The sequence below is a fragment of the Spermophilus citellus genome (assembly GCF_964194105.1).
Source record: "Spermophilus citellus genome assembly, chromosome: 5".
NCBI lineage: Eukaryota > Metazoa > Chordata > Mammalia > Rodentia > Sciuridae > Spermophilus > Spermophilus citellus.
In genome coordinates, this window is record NC_138186.1 from 125,901,068 (window position 1) to 125,914,242 (window position 13,175).

At 36.5% G+C, this 13,175-nt stretch overlaps 1 long non-coding RNA gene across 2 annotated transcripts in view; it reads left to right on the forward strand.

Annotated features, from left to right (window-relative positions):
* Window positions 1–13,175, forward strand: part of LOC308648858 — a 160,973-nt gene that overhangs the window by 17,841 nt on the left and 129,957 nt on the right. For both annotated transcript variants that reach the window (XR_014021926.1, XR_014021927.1), the window contains exon 2: window positions 4,168–4,296. This is a non-coding gene — a long non-coding RNA (uncharacterized lncRNA). The remainder of the gene's footprint in view (window positions 1–4,167; window positions 4,297–13,175) is intronic.

The window sequence follows — 13,175 nt, forward strand, 5'->3', positions numbered from 1 at the left end:
TTGGCCCTCTGGACTTATTTTATCATAGCACATACCACACTTTCTTTTTTTCCCTCCTTACTACTCTATATTCCACATTAGACTGTGAAATCTGTGCAATAAATCCTGTAAGGATGTAAATTGTTGTTACATCCTTAATGCTTAAAACAACAAGTCACTAGATAAATGAGCCATTAAGCCAATGAATGTGTATTTCATTTCTCCCCATTCTTTATTCTCTGGTGGACCAGTCAAACCAAACTGCTTGCACTTCCCAGAATTTCACAAGACTTCCTTTGAATCCACGTTTTTGCATTTGCTCTTCTTTTGAATTGAAATGCTTTTGTCTGACATGATCACCAGCTGAGTGTCTACTTTTCTTTCAAGAATCAGCTCCATTGTCACTTTTGAAAAACTTTTTCCCAGGCACAATCCCAATCCTCATCCTCTGCTTTCCACAGAACGTTTTTGTATCAACTCTCACACTCCTGCTCTAATTTACATGTCAGCACTCTTTCTGGTGGTACAATACCTTCAGCAGTATCCATTTTTGTTTCCTTAACACTTGAAGGGGATTGGGTCACACAGTTAACAACAACAACAACAACAACAACAACAACAACAACAAATGACAATGATGAAAAGTGTAAGTCACACACTCCAGGAATATTATTTTGAGAATGGATTAAAAAGGGAGTTGTAAGAGAAAATTATTAGGTTATACACAAGGCATGTGGCTGTGGATTCTGAATTGAATATAGTTTCTTATTCCCCCCCAAAAATTCATTTTTTCCATGTGCAAGATGAAGAACAGAATAACAGCCTTAGTATAAGATGGTTGTTTTGCCTGGCATATGACTATATCATGTCAATTTATTTCTTATTCAATTCCATCATAAAAGCATCAAAATCAATGCCTTCAGGGGGTCACAAAAATTACCTGAATGTGCGGTGATCCAGTGGAGAACTAAGAGTCCATTGGATATATATTTAATTCAATTTAAATCTTGTGGTCATCAGACAGAACACAGACATGGGCTTGATGTGGCCTGCAAACCACCTGTCTACACATTTTGAAATCTCATTTTCTAAACTACATTGGAACAGAGCAGAGAGAGATATGGACAACATTTTCATACTTGCAGAAAAAGAGGTACTTTGCATATTTCTAATTAGAAGTAAAATTCTTTCTGAAGTAGTTTCATAATGCAACAGGAAAGTAGATCAGAATTTCACTGGCATAGATAACACTTGGCACTCTTTGGCACTGCTCTTTTTTTTTTTCCCCCAAGTTTATTTTCTTCCTAAAAACTAATGCAAGCTCTGTATAAAATATTTAGAAAATAGATAAAATAAAAAGTTAGGAGGTAATCTAACAAAATTCTACCTCCAAGGAGCAAAACTCTACCAGAATATTAGTTTATGAGTCAGGTACTAGGAGAGATTGTGAAATGGTCATGCAAACTCAGAACTAGGTAGCAGATAGGAAGGAAAATAGTTTGCTCATGAAGAGTCTGGTTTCTGGGGGCTGGGAATGTGGCTCAAGTGGTAGCGCGCTCACCTGGCATGCGTGCGGCCTGGGTTCGATCCTCAGCACCACATACAAACAAAGATGTTGTGTCCGCCAAATACTAAAAAAATAAAATAAAATAAAATATTAAAAAAATTCTCTCTCCCTCTCTCTCTCTCTCACTCTTTCTTTAAAAAAAAAAAAAGAGTCTGGTTTCTGTAAAAACTTATGATCCAACAAAGCTAATAAAGGTGTCTGAGATGACTCTAAAATGCCTGACTAAAACCAAATGTCCACAGTATAGGACCAGATGAGGAGGAGTTTACTGCTACATTGTTGTTGAAATGGAACTTGGTTCTGTATCCACAACAGAACTATTGTGCATATGACATTTGCTTTGAGTAATGAATACTGGATTGACAGTACACAAGAGCTTTTGAGTCCAGTCCATAAAGAACTTTCACTGGTTGCCAGTGTCTTACCAGTAATTCAACATAGAAAACTACAGTTCTTGACCTTAAAAAACTGAATGCAGTCAATGTTAAAATTGAAAGATGTAGATACCTCTTGAGAAGAAAATTACTATTAACAGAGCCATGGTTTGTTTTTTTAATTTTTAAATCAGGAACCGTGTTGTGGTTTTATTTAGAGCATTTGGTGCCGAGGTATTCTCTGGCTCATCTGTAAAATCGTGAGGGAGACAGGAGTTAAGAAAGAAGGAATTAGGTAGGTCAGAATACTAATTATCAGGGATCTGGAATAAAAAGAAACTCCACGTGTTCATTATGAATAGTAATCAGACCCAATGTTAATATTTTTAAGAAAAAGACTTAACAGATTTCAAAATAGCTCAAGTTGCTGAATTTTTATATTCTTGCAATTTTTCTTTTAATAGTACTTTGTATATCCCTTAAAAATTTCCTGCAACATAACTGGTATATTTGGGAACAGAATTTTAAGAATATCTCAGATGAGGGATTAGAAAATTTAATCCAGCCAGGTGCAGTGGTGTATGCCTATAATCCCAGCAGCTTGGGAGGCTGAGGCAAGAGGATTGCAAGTTTAAAACCAGCCTCAGCAAAAGCTGAGTTGCTAAGCAACTTAGTGAAACCCTTTCTCTAAATAAAATACAAAATAAGGTTGGGTATGGGGCTCAGTGGTCAAGTGCTCCTGAGTTCAATTCCTGGTACAAAAAAAAAAAAAAAAAAAGAAGATTCAATCCATTATAAATATGTTTCAAATATAGATCAAACTTACTTTAATATAAAAACTGCATTGAACTTTTTTTTGGCAGTACTGGGAATTGAACCCAGGGACATGGTATCACTGATACCAGGGTACACCTACAACCCTTATTTTTCACTTTGAGACAGGGTCTCACTAAGTTCAACCTCCCACATTACAGAGGTTATAGTCATACACCATCATGCCTGTCTCTGTATTTCACTTAACACCATGTTGCTTTAAAATGTTTTTATCCACATTAATATTCACTTCAAAATTTTTGCTCTTAGGAAAACAAAAACAATCAAGGAAGAATATTGTATTGAATCTAAGAGTTTAGATAACAAAAGCAAGCAGCTTTTCTTTCAAGCTAAATATCATAAACTGACTTAATAAGTCTTTCACTTCATAGTCACAGCAGTTTCTAAACACAGGTTTACTAAGTCATTAATTCCTTTTATTCCTTTCACTTCCCAGCCATGGGTTTTGTACGCTATGAACCCAGGTTATACTAGACACTGGAATTCGGAAACATGGGCTCTCTGTAGGTAGACACAGGCTTCCCCTCCAGGGTCTGTAGTTTAATTCCATAAAGAAATTTTAAAGAAGGGATGTTTCACCATGGATTAAGGAAACATGTAATTTGTCATCTAAAGCACAAGGAGCACAGTGTCTCTTCTCTACTGCTAAATTAGCCATATTTTCTTACGTTTCAGATAAGTGAAATTTCAAACAATATGTCCTAAAACTTCCAGCTAGAATAAAAAACCCTCCTATCTCCTCAACACACACACACACACACACACACACACACACACACACACACTTGGCTTGCTCTAAAGTGTTGCTCTTAAGTAGCAAGTAATTCGTACCAAAATGCTATTTTTAGAGTTCAGTGTTCCAATACAGAAATATGTCTAGGATGTGGATCTAGAAATTTATGTCTTTCTTTTAAGTTCCAGAGTGCTAATAATAACCACAGTGAATACAAGGAAAACAACAGAACAATCAAAACTGGGCAATATTGCCTGGATTTGAAAGAGTACCAGTTTTTATCAGGCATTAAGATTAAGGAAGTTGGAGCCATCAAGTCACTACTAAGAAAAGTTGTAGACTAGTTCTTCCTGGAGGCTTCCAAGGAGCCATTGATCCTGAATCACAAAAGTATGCAAATTTCTGAAGAATGCAGGCAAGATGATTTTGAGAGATCTCATACTATGACTACAAAAATCTGATAACTACTTTTTAATATTGCATTGTGGTTTTGCCATTTAAGATGGCAGCAATTTCATCAGACAGCTTTCTTTGGGGAAGACATCCAAACCAGTGTCTGGGGAGGAATCTAACCTTTTTCATGCCAAGGTGGTGGAGTTTTCTTCCTGCCTTTGAACATTTTTATGAAAGGATCTGAACTGTATACATTTCTATATGAAACCCTTTTTGCCTTTTACTAGATCCATTGCCCGGAATCATTTGGCCCGGGAGGACAGGAAAAGTAACTTTCCCCAAGGCAGACTGCAACCAATCTTCCTTTTACTTCCTCAACTCCAACAGTAATGCTGGTAAATCGGTGCAGCATCCTGGTGAGTTTGACAATGATCACACTTTCTGGTCAACATATGGTGACAGATCAATGTCCATCCATAGATTCAGTTTTTTTCTTACTGAAATAAGAAGGGATGTATCTGGGTGTAGTCTTCTACAGCTGCCTAGTTTCATAACCCTTATACTAGTTAATTAAAGGGCAGGATTCAAAAACATAATCAACTCAGTAAATGCCCTAAACTTAATCAGCTGTTTCTTGCAAATGTCAGCTGCAGAGTAAAGAGGCATTTGTTGGCTCATAGGCTGCTCCACACTGGAAAGGGATCTTTCTAAACACTGAGCTCTGTTTTCAGGGAGCCTAGGTGGAGGACCCAAAGCAACCTATTTTGCCAAAGTTCCCTTTTGCCTTGCCAAACGGTCTTTCCTTTCAAAACACTGAGTGGAAAACAAATGTTTAACTTTTAGTAATAACAAATTCTTTTTGTTTAGTTATCCCCAATGATTTCATATCTATACTAAACATCCATCCCAAAGGATTTACACAGGAAGTGGAGACCAAAGCTAAAACAAACTCACACCCTTTAAAAAAAAAAAAAAACAGCAATTAAAAATCAAAACATCAAACAAAACCCTTTCTACTGAGATATAGTTCCCCTAGACTACATTTATAAATTTCACCCTACTTCTATATGGAATTTTTGCTCCTCATGATTTTTGGTTCTCATTATTGGGGTTTTAACAAGCATGTGTAAAGCTTAAAGATATTTTGAAAAATATCTGTAAAAAAAAATCAAAAAATTAAGAGTGTACTCATAATGAAGGAAATGAAGCCTAAGTATTGTTTCTTCCTGTACTTATCCCAATAGGGCTGAAGTTTCTTCATACCTCTGAATGGCATGTCTGTGTGTATCCATCTCCCTTAAGATAGGACTAATAGTAACCCACAGCCTCATAATTCACATAGCAGGGCATTAGGATGTACATGTTTCCTTTCAGATGATTTTAATGGAATTTAAAATCTCACTCTTCTACATTTTTGAAACTAAGAAATCAATATGCTTGAGGATAAACATATTTTGGTTTTGAGTTGTTTTAGCTTTTTGGCTATGATGAACAATACTGCTAAGAACACTTGTGTGGTCTTTGTGTGGACGCCTACATGCATTTTATGCAAATTGTTGGCCAAGAGATCTATCTGTTCATAGAACATACAAAGACTTAGGCATCTTCTGCTCTACAACTACAGGGACCACAACTGCATGAACACACTTCCCACACAGCAGCCACAGTGGACTTTTAAGACAGAATATAGGATCACATCCCTCTTCTGATAACATTTCCCAGGAGCTTCCCATCACACTGAGAATGAAGCCTTTATTCCTTGACATAGCCTGCAGGTTACATTTCATTTCACCTCTTACCATTTCTCTTCTCCTGTTCAACTTCACTTGTATTGAGCTTTTTGCTCCTCAAACATTAGGGCTTATTTTAACCTCAGGGCTCTTAGGTTATTCTTTTAGCCAGTAATACCCTTTCCTAATGTTCTTTGGGCTAACTGATTCTCATTCAGTTATCTCCAGAAATGTCATTCATGTAGAGAAGTCTTCAGTGAGTGCCCTATCTAAAGTAGCAGCCATGTTTTTCTATTACTTTACCTTGCTCTGTTTGCCAACTCAAATTCTGAAACTACTTATTATTTACTATCCCCCAACCAGAGTACAATCTAAAGACATGTATATCAATCTTTTTAAATAAATTTCCACCACCTAGCATGAGATGTTTCTTTAATTTTTCAAATTAATGTACAAATTAAAAGCAGAATTAGCTGAGCATGGTGGTGCTTGCCTGAAATCCCAGCAACTTGGGAAGCTGAGGCAGGAGGATTGACAAGTTCAAAGCCAGGCTCAGCTATTTAGTGAGACCCTGTCAAACAAACACATAAATAAATAAATAGGGCTGGGGATGTGGCTCAATGATTAACCACCCCTGTTGAACAATCCCTGGTACCAATAAATAAATAAACAAATAAATAAATAAAGCAGAATTATCCCTTCTTTTTAATATTTCTATGCTCTACCTCTAGAATCTCCAAAAAATCAGTTAGATCATGCTATGAATTCAGTGTGAATTGCTAAGTCAAGTGCACCACAGGTCAAACAATGACAAGTCATGTGCCTGATTTGGTCCTCAAGTATGTTTGTTTGATATAGAAGATAACTCGGACCACATAGCTAATATTTTCACTCACTTCTGTTTTACTTGCAGCTTCAGTGGAGAGTTTCTGCTTTAGTTAGCTTATCACCACTGTGAACAAAATATCTGACAGGAACAATTTAGAAGAAAAGTTTATTTTGGCTCACGATTTCAGAGGTTCAGTCTATGGTTGGCCAAATTCATAGCCCTGGGTCAGAGGTGATGCAGAACATTGTGGCAGAAAGGTGTGACCAAAGAAAGCAGCTCAGACATGGCAACCAGAAAGCAGACAGAGAGCTCTGCTTACCAAGGACAAAGTATAAACAACAAAGGCACATCCCAGTGACCTACTTTCGTCAGCCACAATTTACCTGCCTATAGTTATCACTCGGTTAATCCATACCAGTGGATTAATCCACTGAGTTCCCATCTCTCATAAGCTAATAATTTTACCTCTGAAAATTCTTGCATTGCCTCATACATGAGCTTGTGGGGGGACATCACATATCTAAACCATAACAGTTGTCCTAAGAGCTCAAGTTCACCTTCTCATTGACAGCATACCACCTCTCACAGGTACAGAATTATTTCTGTTTTCTGCCTCGGGGCATCTCCTATATTCTGAAATCAGTAATGTGAGTATGGTAGTGGAGAGGGATGCTCTTCAGGGCCATTATGTTCCCTAGGACAAATGTCAGTCATCAACCAACATGGAAGCCCTGTTTCATCCACTCTTTCTTCAAACAGAAAGTTTTGGAAGACATTTATACTTCCCAGATGTTCCAGGAAAAATAAGTCCCGTTACCTTTAGCAGAGATTTAGATAAGATCCTTTGGATTGCCTTCTCTTCTCCTGATTCTCTCTACTCCCTTACTTTTGGTTCTTGGAATCACCTCCCAATCCCATGACCTGAAGCCACATCTTTGTCTTCTCCTCTGCTCTCAGGGGAAGCCAGATTAGATTTATGACTTGCAGTTTTAGAAAAATGTAAATAATCTGAATTTAAGGCTCAAACTATTTCATATTAAATTCTGGGTTTTCAAATTTATACCATAGTATTCTGTAAGTAAGTTCATATATCATAATTTTCATGGCTGTTATTTGCTAAGGAAACTTACAATTCATATATATAGACATTAGCTTGTTTTCAAACCTTCAACCTTCAGTTGTTAATAGGTCATTTCGGCTGTTCTGTGAGGAACTGACCTCTTAGGAATGGAAGGATATAGGGAGCTATTTCTATTACTGAATGTGCCCACCCCCCCACACACAAAAAAAAAAATTAAGGAGTTCTTCACTTCATTAGATTTCCTGTGGAATGGAAAATCAAGCAACTAGTAACCATAGTGCTAAAATGAACAATAGATCAGTGCGTGTGAGTATACCTTCTTTCTTACTAACACAGCTCAAATGTATGGTTTCAAGGCTAAGGCAATTGTAACATGTGAACAACAAAGGAATTAGATTTTTTTTTTTTGAAGTCCCAAGAGTACCACTCATTTATTGGAGTATTTGTAATTAATGAATTACAATAGTGATACATTTTTCTCACCTTTGCACACTATGTTTGCTTTTAAGAGCACACCCTTTATCTTCCCATCTTCAGTAGAGTCACCTAATTGTGGTTCTTGTCCCAAGTGTAGCTATATCTCCTTATCCCCTGCTTCTGATTTGTTAAGTTTACTTAAAAGCAACTTTTTATGTCTGAAGTGACACTAGCATTTGATCTTATTTAGAATAGAGACTTGCCTGCTATTCTGGAGACCATTTTCTATGCCTGTGATGATACAATGTATCACCTTGCTATGCCTGAACCAATCTTGTAATTTGGGATTCCCAATTCTGTGTCTGGCATGTAAACCCTATCAAGGTACCATGCCTCACTATAACCCTAATACTCTCCTGCTCTTTTGGACCTATATCTTCAGAATGAATGTTGAGTATACCACATTATATCCAAATCTGTTAAGTTTTGAATGCACTAAAGTTTTTTCTTTCAGGAAATACCTGTATGCTCCCTGGTGGGACTGTTAATCTCAAGGCATCATTTCCCCCTTGCTTAGTAGTTGGTAAATTTATTTATTTTTTTTAAAGAGAGAGTGAGAGAGGAGAGAGAGAGAGAGAATTTTTTAATATTTATTTTTTAGTTCTCGGCGGACACAACATCTTTGTTTGTATGTGGTGCTGAGGATCGAACCAGGGCCGCACGCATGCCAGGCGAGCACGCTACCGCTTGAGCCACATCCCCAGCCCAGAAGTTGGTAAATTTAAATTTCATATTAAAATTATCCAGGCTGGCCAATTTACAGTAGTCTACCCATCAATTCCAGAATTGGTTCAGGGATACAGACTAGGTCAATCATAGTCATGTTTTGTAATTTTCTTCAAAACCACTAGGAAGAGGTTAAATCTTTTTCTTTTTATTAAGATTGCTATTTAACATAACTCCAAAACTGCTGGTGACCATTTTGCCAAAATGTGGGGCATTTTCCAAGAAAATTGACTTATTAGAAGGGAAAATGAAGGATAAATATGAAAAAAGGAGACATAAACAACAATAAAGAGATAAAACAGGATAGGCAGAATTAATATTGTCAAAATGACCATACTACCAAAAGCATTATACAGATTTAATGCAATTCTGATCAAAATCCCAATGACATTTCTCATATAAATTGAAAAACCAGTCATGAAATTCATCTGGAAAAATAAGAGACCCAGAATAGCTAAAGCAATCCTTAGCAGGAGAGTGAAGCAGATGGCATCACTATACAAGACCTTAAACATCTGAACAAAAACAGCATGGTATTGACACCAAAGTAGACTGGTAGGCCAATGTACAGAATAGAGGACACAGAGACTAACCCATATAATTACAGTTATCTTACATTAGACAAAGGTGCCAAAAATATGCATTGGAGAAAAGATAGCCTCTTCAACAAATGGTGCTAGAAAAACTAGAAATCCATATGCAACAAAATGAAATTAAACTCTTATCTTTCACCATGCACAAAACTCAACTCAAAGTGGATCAAAGACCTATGAATAAAACCAGAGACCCTGCATCTAATAGAAGAAAAAGTAGACTGAAATCTCCATCATATCAGATTAGGTCCCAACTTCCTTAATAAGATTCCTATAATGCCAGAATTAATAAGTGGAATGGATTCAAACTAAAAATCTTCTTCTCTTTAAAAGAAACAATCAATGAGATGAATAGAGAGCCTACATCCTGGGAGAAAATCTTTACCCCTCACACATCAGATAGAGCACTAATCTCTAGGGTATATAAAGAACTCAAAAAGCTAAACGCCAAAATAACAAATAACCCAATCAATAAATGGGCCAAGGACCTGAACAGACACTTCTCAAAAGATGATATACAATCAATCAACAAATACATGAAAAAATGTTCTTCATCTCTAGCAATTAGAGAAATGCAAATCTAAACTACTCTAAGATTTCATCTCACTCCAGTCAGAATGGCAGCTATTATGAAGACAAACAACAATAAGTGTTGGTGAGGATGTGGGAAAAAAAAGTAAACTCATACACTATTGGTGGGACTGCAAATTGGTGCAGCCAATAAGGAAAGCAGTATGGAGATTCCTTGGAAAACTTGAAATGGAACCATCATTTGACCCAGCTATCCCACTCCTCGGTCTATACCCAAAGGACTTAAAAACAGCATACTATAGGGCCCAGCCATATCAATGTTTATAGCAGCACAATTCACAATAGCTAAGCTGTGGAACCAACCTAGATTCCCATCAGTGGATGAATGGATAAAAAAAAATGTGGCATAGATGCACAATGGGATATTACTCAGCAATAAAAGGGAATAAAATCAGGACATTTGCAGGTAAATGTATGGAGTTGGAGAATATAATGCTAAGTGAAGCACGCCAAAAAAAACCAAATGCTGAATGTTTTCTCTGATATAAGGAGGCTGATTCTAACCTTTAGTAAAACTTAACTAGGACACTAAGGGTCTCAGTTGAACTAAATGGTGTTCAAGAAAGAGCCATGTACTCATATAAGGGGCAAAGAAATGAAAGCAGATAACCAATCTTTGCCTTCCAAAGCCAGCGGTAATACAATCATTAAAATAATCTCCAAGGATAGTATTCAGAGCTAAGGGTTGAGACTATATAGTACAATCCCCCCTACCAAGAGGAGATTCACCCTCATTCACTACTTTGAAGCATCTGGATTTTGTTTCTTCAATAAAATAATTTATTTATTACACCAATTACATGAAAGCATAAAACTAGATGTCTGAAGTGAAAAAAAAAAATAAGCCTTCCGAATAGAAAAGGCAACAATGCCCAGGTTCTTTAACAGACCTATTAAAACTTACCACTACACTCCTAGGCTCATGGTACAGCTGGCAGTGAGCTGTACCACTACAGAGGAAATAAGATAAAGTGAAGCTACCTTGATAGTAGGGGGCATGTGGGACTTTTGCTGGAGGCAGGGATAGAAATCATTAGAAAAAAATATCCATTAAAGTTTGAGCTTTGGCTTTTTTGTACATTAGTGCATCCTTAGTACACATGCTAGACACATGCCCAGCTCATGGGATACCAAATTGTGAGGTTAAGGCTATTTAAATCCTTTTAATTCTCTTTGGATTGGGTCTAACAAATAGGCATAAACAGATTCTGAAGGTGGGAATCATGTGTCCCCAACTGTTGAGATGAGGTGGAAAGAAAACAGAGACCTCTACCTGAGATGATTGGAAAAACAGCTGAAATTACTGCATTCCTTTCAATGCCAGTTCAATGTTAAATTTTTAAATCCTTGTAAGAAAAAGGGTTTCTCTTATTTGCCCCTCTAGAGCAGTAACAAGCCAGGTCTAGCACCACAAACAACATGGAAGGCATTGCCTTTCTTTTCCATTTCTAAATCTGAGATTTGGTTTTCATAGAGTCAAATATTTTAAAAAAATTTTCTATACTTTGAAAAAGAGATGTTTTCCTCTTTAATTATTTGTGTACCAGCTGGAAATTGACCCAAACAATATTACTACCAGGTGGAAAAACATTTGTCTTCCTAACTTTTAATATCATCAAAAAGTAAAACTTCTAAAAATAGTGTTATTGCTACAAAATGCAATTGTTTCTTTTAGAACAACATCTCATAATTTGATACAGAAGATCAATGTCAACCAGGAAGCTCACTGCAAATAATACAACTTGGCTCTGCTCAATTTGGTCAGAAAAGAGAGTTATTGGAAATATATTGGTTAGCTCAAAAAATTGTCAAAGATAACAACCTTGCTCAGAGGCAGTGCATCTGGGAATACAACCAAAATTACATCACAATACTGGTCCTGTTTAGACATTGCTACTGCTGCCACTTAGTGTCAGATAGGGTCAGCTTTCACAGTTGACATTGTTGGTGCTATACTTTGGCTACTACTGTGGATGTGGCTGACTATGCTATCCTTGAGGTGTTCCCTCTTCTTATTTGCAAAATTTGCTCCCAATTCAAAGGCCATTGTTTGAGTCTAGAGCATATGCCCATATTCTAAGGCAACCTGGAAAGCAAATACCCAACATTTTGTGTTTCTGCAGTGAGTAGTGAGCTCTGACTCCCAGCAAGACTTATAAGATAAGGAACTGCCCAAACAGAAGCAAGAAAACAACCTAAGACCACTATAGTCCACACTTTTGCTTGCCCAGCTACATATATTCTTTACTTAAGTTAATTCAGTATGTCTGCCCAATATTCTGCAGATATATCTTAAACAGCAAAACATACTCCCCAAAGAAAAACTAAAATGTAATTTATTACTGCATCCAGTTTCAAGTTCAAAAACTTGATTTCTATTCACTTTCTAGTTCTGACTTAAATCCATTGTGATATAAACTATGGATTACATTGTTCAAGTTCATTACCACCACTCAATATAAAAGAATGGAGAGGAAGAAGAAATTTTCAAACTAGTTAAAATATAAATATGAATCATACTTTACCAATCTAAATATATATATATATTTCCTTATAATTTACCATGTGTGGAATCAGTCAATGGAACAACATCTGAGTGGCAATTATGGTATTGTATTTTCATTGACTTTTAAAAATATTTTTCTTTTAACCTGTGCAATAAAGTAATATATGATGGAAATTGGATCTAAAAACATCTAAAATACTTAAGAAGTATGAAGTGAAAATTCTAAATGAAAAGCAGGAATCACATCATAGTGCAGTAAGTAGGTGGTGTGTATGTGAAGTGTGTACACTTGTGTGTGTGCGTAAACACTAGTACATAAGTGTACATCTTATGATTTATGGCCTTGTGGAGTCAATGAAATAGTACATAACAAAAAAGTAGGAGTATATACTATGTATAGTATACTTTATGCAATGATTAAAAATTTGTAGTGATAGATTCCTTACTTTACCACTCATTTGAAGTTCCCATTTCTTCCAGGACTCACCCTCAGTTGGTCAGTGTTTTTTGCCTGGTAGAGTGGTCCAGATCTTTATTCCTGAGGAATAAGAGCCCAATAGCTTGTCCTGTATATGGAGGGTTCTTTTAGTCTTTCATTACAGAGAAATAAGCAATAGAGCTCATAGCCTGTGTCTTACCATGTGTCCATTAACCAGAAACAGAAGCAATTTTTGAGATAAATGGCCATCTTGTGGTACTGTCCTAAAGAAATGTGATTGTTTCATATGACAGGGTGGAAGGTGTCCTAAGAGACCCTCTTTG